The sequence below is a fragment of the Phyllopteryx taeniolatus genome, unplaced genomic scaffold (assembly GCF_024500385.1).
Source record: "Phyllopteryx taeniolatus isolate TA_2022b unplaced genomic scaffold, UOR_Ptae_1.2 contig_24, whole genome shotgun sequence".
In the NCBI taxonomy this organism is placed as follows: Eukaryota; Metazoa; Chordata; class Actinopteri; order Syngnathiformes; family Syngnathidae; genus Phyllopteryx; species Phyllopteryx taeniolatus.
Window position 1 is genome coordinate 1086690 of NW_026903162.1, and position 13536 is coordinate 1100225.

Consider the following 13536-nt stretch of genomic DNA (forward strand, 5'->3'; position numbering starts at 1 on the left):
TGCCTCCCGGACGCCTCCCCGGTGAGGTGTTCCGGGCACGTCCCACCGGGACGAGACCCCGGGGACGACCCAGGACACCCTGGAGAGACTACGTCCTTCGGCTGGCCTGGGAATGCCTCGGGATCCCCCCGAAAGAGCTGGATGAAGTGGCTGGGGAGAGGGAAGTCTGGGCGTCCCTGCTAAAGCTACTGCCCCCGCGACCCGACCCGGATAAACGGTAGAAAATGGATGGATGGATGGATGGATCTAAATAATATACATAATTTTGAGTCTTCTAATTTACCTATCTTTTTTAGTGTATTGTTTTATCATTTTTCTTATTCTACTTAATTTTTTCTCATTTTTCTCACACTACCATTTTAACTTTGCTTTTAACCATTTTACTGGTATCTCATATTTGAATGATTAGGCTACTATTTTTAGTAGTGTTTTTATTTATTTTTTTATTTATTCATTCATCCAAACTCTCATTTTTCCTCACTGCAAATTGCTGACAGTAACATTGTGCTTCAGTTTCCTTCCGTTCACTGCTCTTACTGTGCTATGTGGACAAGAAGGGGTGTGTGAGGGGAATTTCTATGTGTGTGTATGTGTACATCTGTTTTTGTGTGTTGGTGGCCTTAGGTTTGTTTACTTTCCTTTCTTTTATTGTGTCTGTAAAGCACTTTGTGCTACTTTTTAATGTATGAAAAGTGCAATAGAAATGAAATCGGATTGAGTGATTATCAAGTCTCTAAAGTCCCCATCGGGTGTACCCCGCCTATCACCCAAAGTCAGCCGGGGACTTTATGCTCCTTGTCTAATAAACTATTTAATACAAACTGTTTCAAATATGATTTTAGCCTGACAAACTGAACCCCAGTAGAACAGCTTAAAAGTTCAGTTCAACCCTATGTCAGTAGTCACCATTTTTAAGTCAGGAGTGAGTTAGTGTACCATCTGACAAGTAGCTATAGTCTTAAAATTGTATTATAGTTTGTGTTATGACCTCGGCTCAAAGGCCACAACAAAAAGGGAGAAAACACCGTGTATCAAGATTTCTCAAAAAGATGCTTTGTTAAAATACATAGATCAAATCAAACCCAATTAAACAAAATTAGACCAAACTAAACTAAACTAAATTAAGATGTTGAAATAAAGTATATTCATATGTATGTGAATAATCACCAGTGGACAATGGTTCAAAGGGAACACTGCAAACACTCATCACTACAAACAATCATTTATTTACAAAAAAAAAGGCATGTTTAATAATCAAGTGGGGTACGAGAGAGCGCATAAGCCACAACATTGTCCTGACCTTTGACATGCCTAATATCAAAACTGTAGCTCAGGAAGCGACGGTTAAGGTCAGTTTGGATGACAACAGGATCACCACCAGCACCCACGTAAACCTCAAAATGCTGAAGGGTCCAGATGGGGGCCAATGCTTTCTTCTTGATAACTGAATAATTCAGCTGGTAAGAGTTACATTTTCTCGAGAAGTAGAAGTCAGGCCTATCCACCCCTTCCCTCTCCTGTAACAAAACCGCTCCAGCACCGACCAAGTTGACATCCACCTCCAGTTTAAATGGCTGGTCAAAACGAGGCGCTATTAAAACTGGTGCCACACACAATAGGGATTTCACATTTGCCAAAGCTGTCTGGCACTCCACATACCACAGAAATTTGGTTTGACCTTTCAGCAAACCACTTAAAGGAGCAACTTCCGAGGAAAGGTTTTGATAGAAAGCTTAATTGGATCCGACCATACCAAGGACACGCATCAGTTCTTTTTAGGTTACAGGTGTAGCGTAAATCGGTTACCAAATAAATGGAATTAATTTGTTGAGGATTCACGAAGAACTGCCTGCAATACCTATCACGACCAATAGTAAGATCAGATGATCAATACCGTTTAAAAGGGGCACCACGTTGCTTTGTTTTCTATCAGGTCTAAACAATAACAAAACCTCATCAAATCAGTTTTCTTAAGGTTTGCTATAATAATATGAGTAACTACTTCTCTGACTTTAGAGGACCCTACAAATATCTTTAATTTCAGACTGTTATGACAAAATATGGTTTATATTCTTTTCTTATATTAGCCCATAGTTTCTGTGTGATCTTCCACCCATCCATCCCTTCTGAACAACGCTTATCCTGGTTAAGGTCACAGGGCGCTGGAGACTATCCCAGCGGAATTCGGGCGAAATGTGGAATACACCCTGAACTGGTCACCAGTCAGTCGCAGGGCACATATAGACAAAGACAACCATTCGCACTCACATTCACACTATCACTGATTGGGAACTGAACCCACGCTGCCCGCACCAAAGTCAGGCGAGTGTACCACTACAGCAGCCTCCCTTTTCTGTCAAGGACAAAATAAGATACCTGTGTGAAAAGGTTTTTCTTCTTTTCTCATCTCCCTCCCATTTTAGTCTAACTGTGCGTGTTCTTCAGAGATGGGGAAAAGTGCGAAGCAACTACGGATTCCTCTCTTGACTGTCTCTCTCTGCAAATATTTCATTAAAATGTCAAAAGACAAGATTGTTTCCTGATTTAATTCCAAAACAAACCTGGTGTCAGAAGTGGGATCTCAGCATTGACTGTCGGACCAGAGACCGGACAGAGACCGATCATCCAAGACAAGTAACTGTCTTGCCCCTTACCTGAGGCATTTGAACAGGGGGGCTGCCCAGCCACTGAAAAAATGACTGTCGTCTCGAAATCCACACAGACCCGTGTTGTCCTCCAGATAAAGGTACGGTAAAATATTTCAACCATTTCTGATTTCACACAGTGGAAAGCAATGTACTGTTTGAAACAATATTGCCTTTGTTCAACTTGCTATTTGCTCTCTCCAGCTTCCATTGAGATCCTGTGCAGTGCAAGGCCAAGTTTAAAGTCCAAGGGAATACTACCTCTCAGAGTTAAGTTTGGGTGATAGTCTCTCTAAAAGCAGTCTTGTGTCTATTGTCTCCAAAACCACTGCAGGTTTAAAGTACAGAGGGGCTTTATTTGCCCCCGAAAGCACCACAACACGTTTGAAGTCCTGAGAGACGACAAATTTGAAGATGCTCGAATATTGTAGAAAGAGAAGCGCTTCCGATAACAGGTGAAATGGGCAGCGGGGAAAGCAAAAAAAAGAGTAAGGCCAAAACACCAGTGTACACGTCAGCTTTAGAACAACAAATCCGAGGATTTGGAACTTTTACAGAAAAAATGTCAAATGTCTGGAAATGTGGTTGACTGGTAGATTTAGAGGCGAACAGGGTCAGAAGTTTTCTAATGCAGCCCTATGGGGGGCACAAGTCAGTGCAAACTGTAGGCCGGTCCCAAGCCCGGATAAATGCAGAGGGTTGCGTCAGGAAGGGCATCCGGCTTAAAACCTTGCCAAACAAATATGAGCGTTCATCCAAAGAATTCCATACCGGATCGGTCGTGGCCCGGGTTAACAACGTCCGCCACCGGCGCCATCAACCTGCAGGGCGCTGTTGGAAATTCAGCTACTGTGGGTCGAAGTCGAAGTCAAAGAAGAAGAAGAAGAGGTGGAAAGCGGGTTCTTCGGCAGAAAGAGAAGAGGAAAACACAGAGCCTAGAACTGAATGTGGGGACTTTGAATGTTGGGACTATGACAGGAAAATCTCGGGAGTTGGTTGACATGACGATCAGGAGAAAGGTTGATATATTGTGTGTCCAGGAGACCAGGTGGAAAGGCAGTAAGGCTAGAAGTTTAGGGGCAGGGTTTAAATTATTTTACCATGGTGTAGATGGGAAGAGAAATGGAGTCGGGGTTATTTTAAAAGAAGAGTTGGCTAAGAATGTCTTGGAGGTGAAAAGAGTATCAGATCGAGTGATGAGGCTGAAATTTGAAATTGAGGGTGTTATGTGTAATGTGATTAGTGGCTATGCCCCACAGGTAGGATGTGACCTAGAGGAAAAAAAGAGAAATTCTGGAAGGAGCTAGATGATGTAGTTCTGAGCATCCCAGACAGAGAGAGAGTCGTAATTTGTGCAGATTGTAATGGACATGTTGGTGAAGGTAATAGGGGTGATAAAGAAGTGATGGGTAAGTACGGCATCCAGGAAAGGAACTTGGAGGGACAGATGGTGGTAGACTTTGCAACAAGGATGCAAATGGCTGTAGAGCAAGTTACTGAAAACTGTGTATCAACTGAGGTTTAATCTGTTCGAGGGGAGCATGTCAGGTTGCAGTCGTGAGCTGGGTTAGACAGTGGGCTCTACAACTCGATCACCCTATAACGAAGATCAAGGAGAGTGCAATCTGGAAGAAGACGAACAACATAACCGCCTCCTGCAACCCACAGCATGGCCCTTGACACACAGCACTTCTGTGGTCCCGTACTCTCCTCACACAGCCTGCTGCCAGCACCCCACAAGAGCAGCCACCTCCCTCCGGCCTTGTAGAATGCACTCGACAACAGCCTCATAGATAGCAAAGCATCGCTGAACCAGATTTGAAAAGGTTGAGGCCGGATACTGGACAAGGGAGGGGACGTGGAAGGGTTAGAAGTTGCTTTCATTGTGGAAAGAAGGGACATTGGATAGACGTTGTATCAGAGATTGTCCGAAAAAGAGAAAAAAATAATAAAGGTCCAGACTTTTGCAGTCATGGTGGCGATCGATGGTGGAGGGGCCCAGTTCGTCCGACCTCTGGCTGACTCTCAGTGGCCCCAAAGACAGAACTATGCTTAACTGGTGATATACAGACACACACTACATTCAACATTGCTTTTTCTATTCCCCACCAAGATGTTTATTCTGGGACCTCAGGTGTAGCAGTTTGGAACTGGTTGAACAAATCTACAGTGGGCTGGGGATGGTGTAACTTGGCCTGAGGCCTAAGGGACGGTGATCGAGGAATCACCTGGAATGTAGGACGGTTATTTGTCATATTTAAAGGTTTTGAGAAACTATCTCGCTAGTGGACATTTGGTCTGGGAAAAATAATTAAAATGCATAAATTGATCATTGAAAATTTTAAATAAACCAAGGGTTTTATTTAGGGTATTAGATAAATCAAAATCCTGGTTAAACTCATGGTTAATTCTATTGATATAAATACATGATGAACACAAATGTGAAAAGCAATATATTAACTAGTTACTGTGAGGGGTGAGAATATCGGTTTTGTGAAAATGTGCAATTCGAAACATTGAGTTCAAAACACAATTTGTTTGCACTCAGTGTTAACAGTTTTGTTTGAAACAATGTTAGTTTCAAATGTTGTGAGCAGAGCAAATTTATTTCAATAGCACTTTACAAGTGCTTTACAGAAATTAAAATGACGTAAAATTAAAAAAAGATATTTGAGACTGAAGACACAAGACTATCTGACTGACAAGACGTGTGTTCAACCTATGGATAAAAACGACTCGGTGTGAGTGACTGTGCGGTCTGCTGATTACTAGTGTGTTGATGTACAGTATGTGTGTTGTGTTTGAGAGACGAATAGTGGAATCTTGTGTTTGGTGAAAGTGCATAGTTTGATTGATTACAGGAAGATCTGTTGTTCACTGTGGATACTGTTTGTATCTGCGTGTGTGTTATTACTTATGTAATGCGTTGTGAGCTGTTGCTGTAGGGGAAAAATAAGTTGTGGGAAAATGTTTTTTTGGAGGATTGGTGATTAACTAGTGTGACACTGTGATATTGTTGAGCAAGGTTTTGCCTTCCTGCATGCCTTCTCGCGGTGGCCGCCTGTGAACAGGCTGTTCTCGTCGCATGTGACTACAGGGTATTCTCCGCTAACTTTGTGCGTTCCTCACTGTGTAAATTCTTATAGGAGGAACGCTCCTCTCACCTGTCTGCTGCCCGTTGGCTCCACTACGACACTGCTGTTGGGCTTCCCCCATGTGACAGTTATTCTTAACCCTGCCACTATGCACATATCGTGTCGATCTTTCTGACACATTTTTACAAAACTCAAACTTAATGTTTTATGTTGATGGCTCCTCATCACGAGACCCTGACACAGGTTCCTGCCGTAGCGGCTTCGCTGTTGTTGATGACTTACGTGTTGTGACTTCCTCACCGCTCCCTTCTCATTACTCAGCGCGAGCGGCTGAGTTGATAGCGCTGACTGAAGCCTGCTGCCCAGCAGAAGGGAAATCTGTCACAATCTACACGGACTCTCATTATGTCGTGATTCAGTGATTCACAACTTTTTGAAATCGGACGGTAAACCTATTCTTCACCATGACAAGGTTGTTGTTTCTCCCTTCTGTTATTGCTGTCTGCAAATGTACAGCACACACCAACATGTATGACCCTGTCTCTCAAGGGAAGGCACGTGCAGATGCTGCAGCTAAAGCTGCATCGCTCCTATCTGTCATGAACGGAACAGAGGATAGGACCCAAAAATGCACAACTCCAAAACAAATGGACAGTTTCCAAAAAGAGAGGTTTAATAGACGGGCATAGGTCGGTACACAGGCAGGCAATCCAAGAAAGGCAACAGTATCCAAAAACATGAGGCAAAGAGGCAAGGTCGATAATCGGAACAGGGTCAAATCTTACTGTGAGTCTGTGACGTGGAAACAAGGAATGCTGGAACGCGACAACAAGGTACAACGAACTGGCAACGAGAGGGAATGAGACACGAGGTTAAATACAATAGGTAATTAGGGTGAACGAGGCACAGGTGGTGAAGATGCTCACAGGAGCAGGTGTGTGTGAAACAGGGACACACACACATGACAGTACCACCCCCCCCCCCCCCCCCCCTTAACGGCCGGTCCCAGACGGCCCTGTGGCCCCTGGATGCGCAACGTGGAAGTCCCGAATGAGCGAATCATCCATGATAAACACAGACGGCACCCATGAATGTTCCCCAGGCCCATAGCCCTCCCAGTCCACCAGATATTGAAACCCCCTCCCCCTCCGACGAGACGACAACAGCCGCTTCACAAAGAAGACAGGGCCCCCAAAGCAGGGTCGACCCGCATTGACCTTGGGAGCCTCAGCTTCACGGTGACAGGGTTGATGATCTTTGTGATGGGGAATGGCCCAACAAACCTGGGAGCGAGCTTCTTGGACTCCACCCGGAGTGGAATATGTTTGGTCGAGAGCCAAACTCGCTGACCCACTTTGTAGTTCGGGGCCGGTGTCCTCCGACGGTCAGCAGCAGCTTTGTAGGACCGCCCCTGGTGCAGCAGCATCTGGCGGGCTCGCTCCCAGGTCCTCCTGCAGCGTCTCACCAAGGTCAATGCCGTTGGAACTGTGGACTCTGGGGCTATGGCAGGAAACAGAGATGGTTGGTAACCATGCACAACGTGAAAAGGCGATAGACCAATGGATGCAGAGGGGAGGGAATTGTGGGAGAATTCGACCCAAACCAGTTTCTGAGACCAGGATCGTGGCTCCTGTGAAGAGAGACATCGGAGCCCAGTCTCCAGGTTCTGGTTCAGCCTCTCGGTTTGGCCGTTGGTTTCAGGGTGAAACCCAGATGAGAGACTGACGGTAGCACCTATGAGATTGCAAAACTCCTTCCAAAATTGCGAAATTAATTGGGGACCCCTATCAGACACCACATTCTTGGGGAAACCATGGAATTTGAATACGTGATTGATCATTAACTCTGCAGTATCTTTAGCTGAGGGGAGTTTCGGGAGTGGAATGAAGTGAGCCATTTTAGAGAACCTGTCAACTACGGTGAGAATTGTGGTATTACCTTTTGAGGCCGGTAATCCTGTCACAAAGTCTACGGAAATGTCTGACCAAGGACGTTGTGGTATTGTCACAACTCCCCAGAAGGACGTTGACGAGAGGATTTGTTAGCAGCACATACCTGGCAAGCATTGACGTAATCGATAACATCCCTCCTAACATTAGGCCACCAAAAGCGCTGTTCGACCACTGATTGAGTCTTGGCAATGCCTGGGTGACATACAGTTCGGTTCGTGTGAGCCCAGTGGATGACTCTTCCCCTTAAGGTAGGAACCACATAAAGCCTGTTTTCAGGACAATCTTCAGGGCTAAGAGTGTTTTTCAGAGCCCCTTTAACCGCAGTTTCAATGTCCCAAACAAAAGCGGAAATGAAACATGACTTGGGCAAAATAGTCTTAGGGTCGGACAAAGAATTCTCTTCGCAGAAAATACATGACAAAGCATCTGGCTTACCATTTTTAGAACCAGGTCGGTAGGATAACATGAAATTAAATCTAGTGAAGAACAGAGCCCATCAAGCTTGCCTAGCATTTAATCTTTTAGCAGTTTTAATATACTCAAGGTTCTTGTGATCTGTCCATACTAAAAACGGAGTCTGTGCCCCCTCTAGCCAGTGCCTCCACTCCATCAAAGCCACCTTGACTGCCAGCAGTTCACGGTCACCAATGTCATAATTTTTCTCAGCTGGGGTCAGTTTTTTGGAGAGAAAAGCACAAGGATGTAATTTATCATCCTTGAGAGATTTCTGGGAGAGTACTGCTCCTATTCCGGCATCAGACGCATCGACTTCTACCCCAAACTGCTGTTTGAGATCTGGCAAAGTAAGGATGGGAGCAGAGGTAAAGCTCGATTTAAGTTTTTGAAAAGCTGCCGGACAAAGTGGGTTCCATACAAAAGGTTTGTGTGGCGAGGTAAGATCATGCAAAGGAGAGGCTATAGAACAAAAATTTTTGATGAATTTTCTGTAGAAGTTTGCGAACCCTAAGAACCTTTGTACATCTTTGCGTGACGTGGGAGTAGGCCAATTAATAACTGCATCGACTTTGCAAGGGTCCATTTTGACTTCACCTTGAGCCAGGACGAAACCCAAAAAAGAAACGGACGCCTTGTGGAACTCACATTTCTCAGCCTTGACATATAGTTGATTCTGCAGTGACTGCTGCAAAACAGAGCGGACATGAATAATGTGAGTCTCCTCATCCGGGGAGAATATCAAAATGTCGTCCAAATAGACAAAAACATAAACATTCAACATGTCACGCAGGACATCATTGACAAGGTTTTGGAAAACAGCTGGAGCGTTATTAAGCCCAAAAGGCATTACCAAATACTCAATGTCCCGTTGGTGTGTTGAATGCTGTTTTCCATTCATCCCCCTCCCTTAGCCTGACGAGATGATATGCATTTCTTAAGTCCAGTTTGGTGAAAATCTTGGCTCCCTCCAGGAACTCAAAGGCGGTGGAGATGAGAGGAAGAGGGTACCTGTTTTTTACAGTGATCTCGTTGAGACCCCGGTAATCGATACAGGGTCGCAGGGTGTTGTATTTCTTGTCCACAAAGAAAAATCCTGCTCCTGCAGGGGATGAAGATGGGCGAATGATCGCGGCTGCCAGTGATTCTTCCACGTACTCCTTCATGGCCTTGTGTTCCGGCCCTGAAAGAGAGAACAACCTCCCTCGTGGGGGTGTGGTTCCAGGCAGCAAGTCAACAGCACAGTCATAAGGTCTGTGGGGTGGAAGGGATTTGGCCTTGGACTTGGAAAAAACGTCTTTAATATCCTGGTAACAGGTGGGCACTTGAGATAAATCAGGATCCCCAGATGGGGTCTGTGGATTGTCCATAGAAACATAGCCCTGAACATCACATGGCGGCTTGAAACAGTTCCGGGCGCAATTGTTGCCCCATGACATAACCTGCCCAGAGGACCAGTCAATGTGGGGGTTATGTAATTTCAACCATGGGTTCCCTCAGATAAGGTCATGATTCATGGCGTCAAAAACATGAAAACTAATGCGTTCCGAGTGAGAATCAGGAAATGTCAATGTAAGTGTTTGGGTGCGGTGAGTGATCTTGCCCATAAAACTGCCGTCTGCAGCATAGGTGTTGCGGTGGCGTTTTATTTGAAAGGTTCTAAGGTGCATACGTCTAACGAGGAGGGAGTTAAGTAACTTAGCGTCAGAACCAGAGTCAATTAATACAGGTGTATGAATTTCTTGATCAGGAGAGCATAGTGCCACTTTAGGAAGAACCCGTGTAGGGTCTTTCTTAATGAAATTCAGACTCACCTCTCCCGTGCCCTTGCTACCGGCACCGGCAACTTTGACGTGACAGTTGCTCACGGAATGACCCGCAATATAAGCACCGCCCTTCCCTCAGCCGGCATTGACGTTCCTCAGGGGAGAGACGGAACCTGCCCAGTTGCATGGGTTCATCCGTGGGGACGCTAGTCAGTGGGTTTGGCTGGTCACCGAGGCTCGTCCTCCAAGTGCGCGGTGACGCAGCCCTCCGCCGATCTCCATCCAGCTCGCATGGTGACTGCTTCACATGGAAATACCGTGGCGGTATTGGGTGTGGTGCCAACTGGTTCCTTCTCTTGAATAATTTTCATAAGAAGTTCAAACTGCGAGGCCACCTGTCTCATCATATTGTCCTGATGCCTTTACAGTCCCTCTAGATGAAGGTGGAGGGCAGCAAGCTGCTCATCCTGCTTCGAGAGGCGATGACCCTGCGCTTGAAGGGCTTTGCGCACCGGGTCTGAGTCTGCTGGGTCCATGTTATGGCCAGTTCGTTCTGTCATGAACGGAACAGAGGATAGGACCCAAAAATGCACGAATCCAAAACAAATGGACAGTTTCCAAAAAGAGAGGTTTAATAGACGGGCATAGGTCGGTACACAGGCAGGCAATCCAAGAAAGGCAACAGTATCCAAAAACATGAGGCAAAGAGGCCAGGTCGATAATCGGAACAGGGTCAAATCTTACTGTGAGTCTGTGACGTGGAAACAAGGAATGCTGGAACGCGACGACAAGGTACAACGAACTGCAACGAGAGGGAATGAGACACGAGGTTAGTACTCAGGGTGAACGAGGCACAGGCACAGGTGGTGAAGATGCTCACAGGAGCAGGTGTGTGTGAAACAGGGGGGAAGACAAAACCCGGAACACACACCCATGACAGTACCTCCTCCATCTTTCCACCTCTCCTCACTCAACCCCACCCTCTCATGCGCCTCTTCTTCTCACTGAACTTCACTCACTGTCTACTCCCACTGAACACACTTTGTGGCGACAGTGCGGGGCGTCAGTGATTTACAAACGGCTTTTGCACTTTTGCAGCTAATGATGGATTTTGTATAATTGACACCCTGTAAAGGCAAAAAAAACACTGGGTAGTTATGGTAGACATGTTTTCGAAATGGATTGAAGTATTTCCGGTAATCATCAACCGTGCATCAATGGTGAAAAAACATTCCTGACTGAAATTATTCCGAGATGGGGAATCCCTGAAAAACTTTCCTCTGATGACGGCACGCACGTCGTAAACATATGGAATATGGAATATACATCCTCGGCACAATTTATCTCCCTTTGAGATCCTTTTTGCAGGGCCTCCAAATGTCGGATTGAATCCTCCCCCACACCCAGTGAAAGAGTCCTTGGGGTGTGTGCCTGCGGATACATGCAGGTGAATTGACACCGTTTTACATGCACAAAGACTGACAGAAGTGTCCTGTAATTGCTGTGGCCGCACCACAGAGGCTGAGGACCCCACCCAATCAATCGAGGGGCGGAATCAGGCCCAGGGGTCTACCCGAGAGCAGCCCGGTGGACGGGACACGTCCCACACCGAGGAACCCAGGGCGGTCCACCGGCCCCACCGAGGCGCCCCAACAACTGGCCACCCAGTGGGGGCCGCAGGGACCCAATGCCACAGCCATACCCCCACCTACCCCGCCAACCACCCCCCTCCACCCTCAGGAGAGCCAGACGCCCCCACCCCCCACCCGCAGGGCCCGCAATGCAGCCAGTCTCCGCCCAGCCTGAGGGCGGGAGTGTGTCCCTTGTTTGTTGGAAAGGAAGGCGGATAGGGGCCTCTGTGGTTTATTAATTGTTGTGATCAATATGTGCATTGATCCTCCCACTTTGACAGTTGACACAATTTTGTACCTTAAAAGTCGTGGCAACTATGACGAGCTTCTTTGATTACATGCCATCGCCAATACCTCTGCTCATTTCACTTCCGACAGTACACCCTTCATGTGGCACGCTGTCAAAATCATTCTGCTATGTTTGTTTTTGCATGCCACTGCAAACCCACATGTAGTGCATTCCCCACATCCCAATTTTTCATCACTCTTTCTTCGCACCTTATCTTCTTTTATCAGTTCACAGTAGGGTTGGGCATCGGAGAATCGAGAAGCGATTGGAACCGGGACTAGCGTTCCAGTCCTCCCGGAATCGTTGAAATTAAAAAAAATTTGGTTCCCAGTTTCGATGCCGAGAGTCCGCCGACCCTGAAGAAGAGTGGTGAAAACCAACCAAGAAGAATACGCACAGACGTGCTTGTGGCCAACGGTGGCGACGAACACACGTGTGTCTTAACTTTGTTAAAATTAATGCCCAGACTCCTCAGTGCAACACTTGGAATAAGATTATATTGTGCAAAGGAGGCTTTCACAATGTGTAGGAGTCTGACGCGCTCCCTCCCGCTCCAAACCACAGCCTAAACCGCGTGGAAATTGGGTGAGTACAATAAAATACGTCTATGCCAACATTGAGGCAGCTAACAAGGTAAACGGTTGGTTGCACTTTGGCACTGATGGTTTTCAGCGTTTATTTTAGTCTTCAAACCAACGTAAGAGCCGATCACAGAAAAAAAAAGCTTAACATTGAGCCTATTGTGTCTATTTTTATAGGTGTTAGGCGAGATAGATCCAACATTAAATGGGTCCTTCGAGCCGGATGTCAACACACCCGAGGATTCCAGTTGTGGAGCCGACTTCCAGTTAAAACACCGTGGCCATGGCAAGTAAGACCCTTTCCGGGACTGGTCTTCGTTCTCCTCAGCTGGGATCTGAAGGTTGATGACAATCCACAGGATTGAGGACGACTTTAGTGAGTTAAAATAAAAAAATAAAAAAGGGGATTAAAGAGTGAGTGAATTGCGCGATAAAGACGTCTGCGGCAGTATAAACCATGTGTAATACTAGTCACTGGCAAGTAAAAGAGGGACGGCGGAGTCCGAGAAATTCCGCGAGGACGGTGGAGTCCTGTACGTACTTAAATTCCGTTTTTCCGTGTGTTTGTAAAAACGTTACCCGTTTCGTGTGAATGTGTAAAAGTATGAATGTATAAGACAGGATTGTAAGTGACAACTGGGTTTGGAAGCAGATGCAAGAATCATCCACGGACCAATCATAGCCTGTCTGAATGGATGTGTGCGTGGTCTCTTGACGCATCATGGGAGCGGTGACTCAAAATGACTTGTAGCTGCGCTTCCTATGCATTTGAACAGGAAATATGAAAATTCAACTATGAAATCATTGACATTATTGGATTGAAAAAGAAAATCAATGTAAAGCACGGACCATAGAACTAAAATGGAACAATTTCATGAAAGTATAAGGTTTTATTTACTATTCACATGCAGTGGAAAGGAAAGATCACCAGGGGGCAGTGAGGCTCTGGCTCACTTGCCTACCCTGACCCCACGTCACTGGGATGGAGATATAGTAGTGCAATCTTTGATATCTAGATAATCTTTCCATTCCTTCCATACAAATATATCAAACTCTGGATCTTTCAGGATAAATTGTAAAGTGGCAGTTTGGAGAAGGTATCATGTTTTATTGAAGTTTGAGGC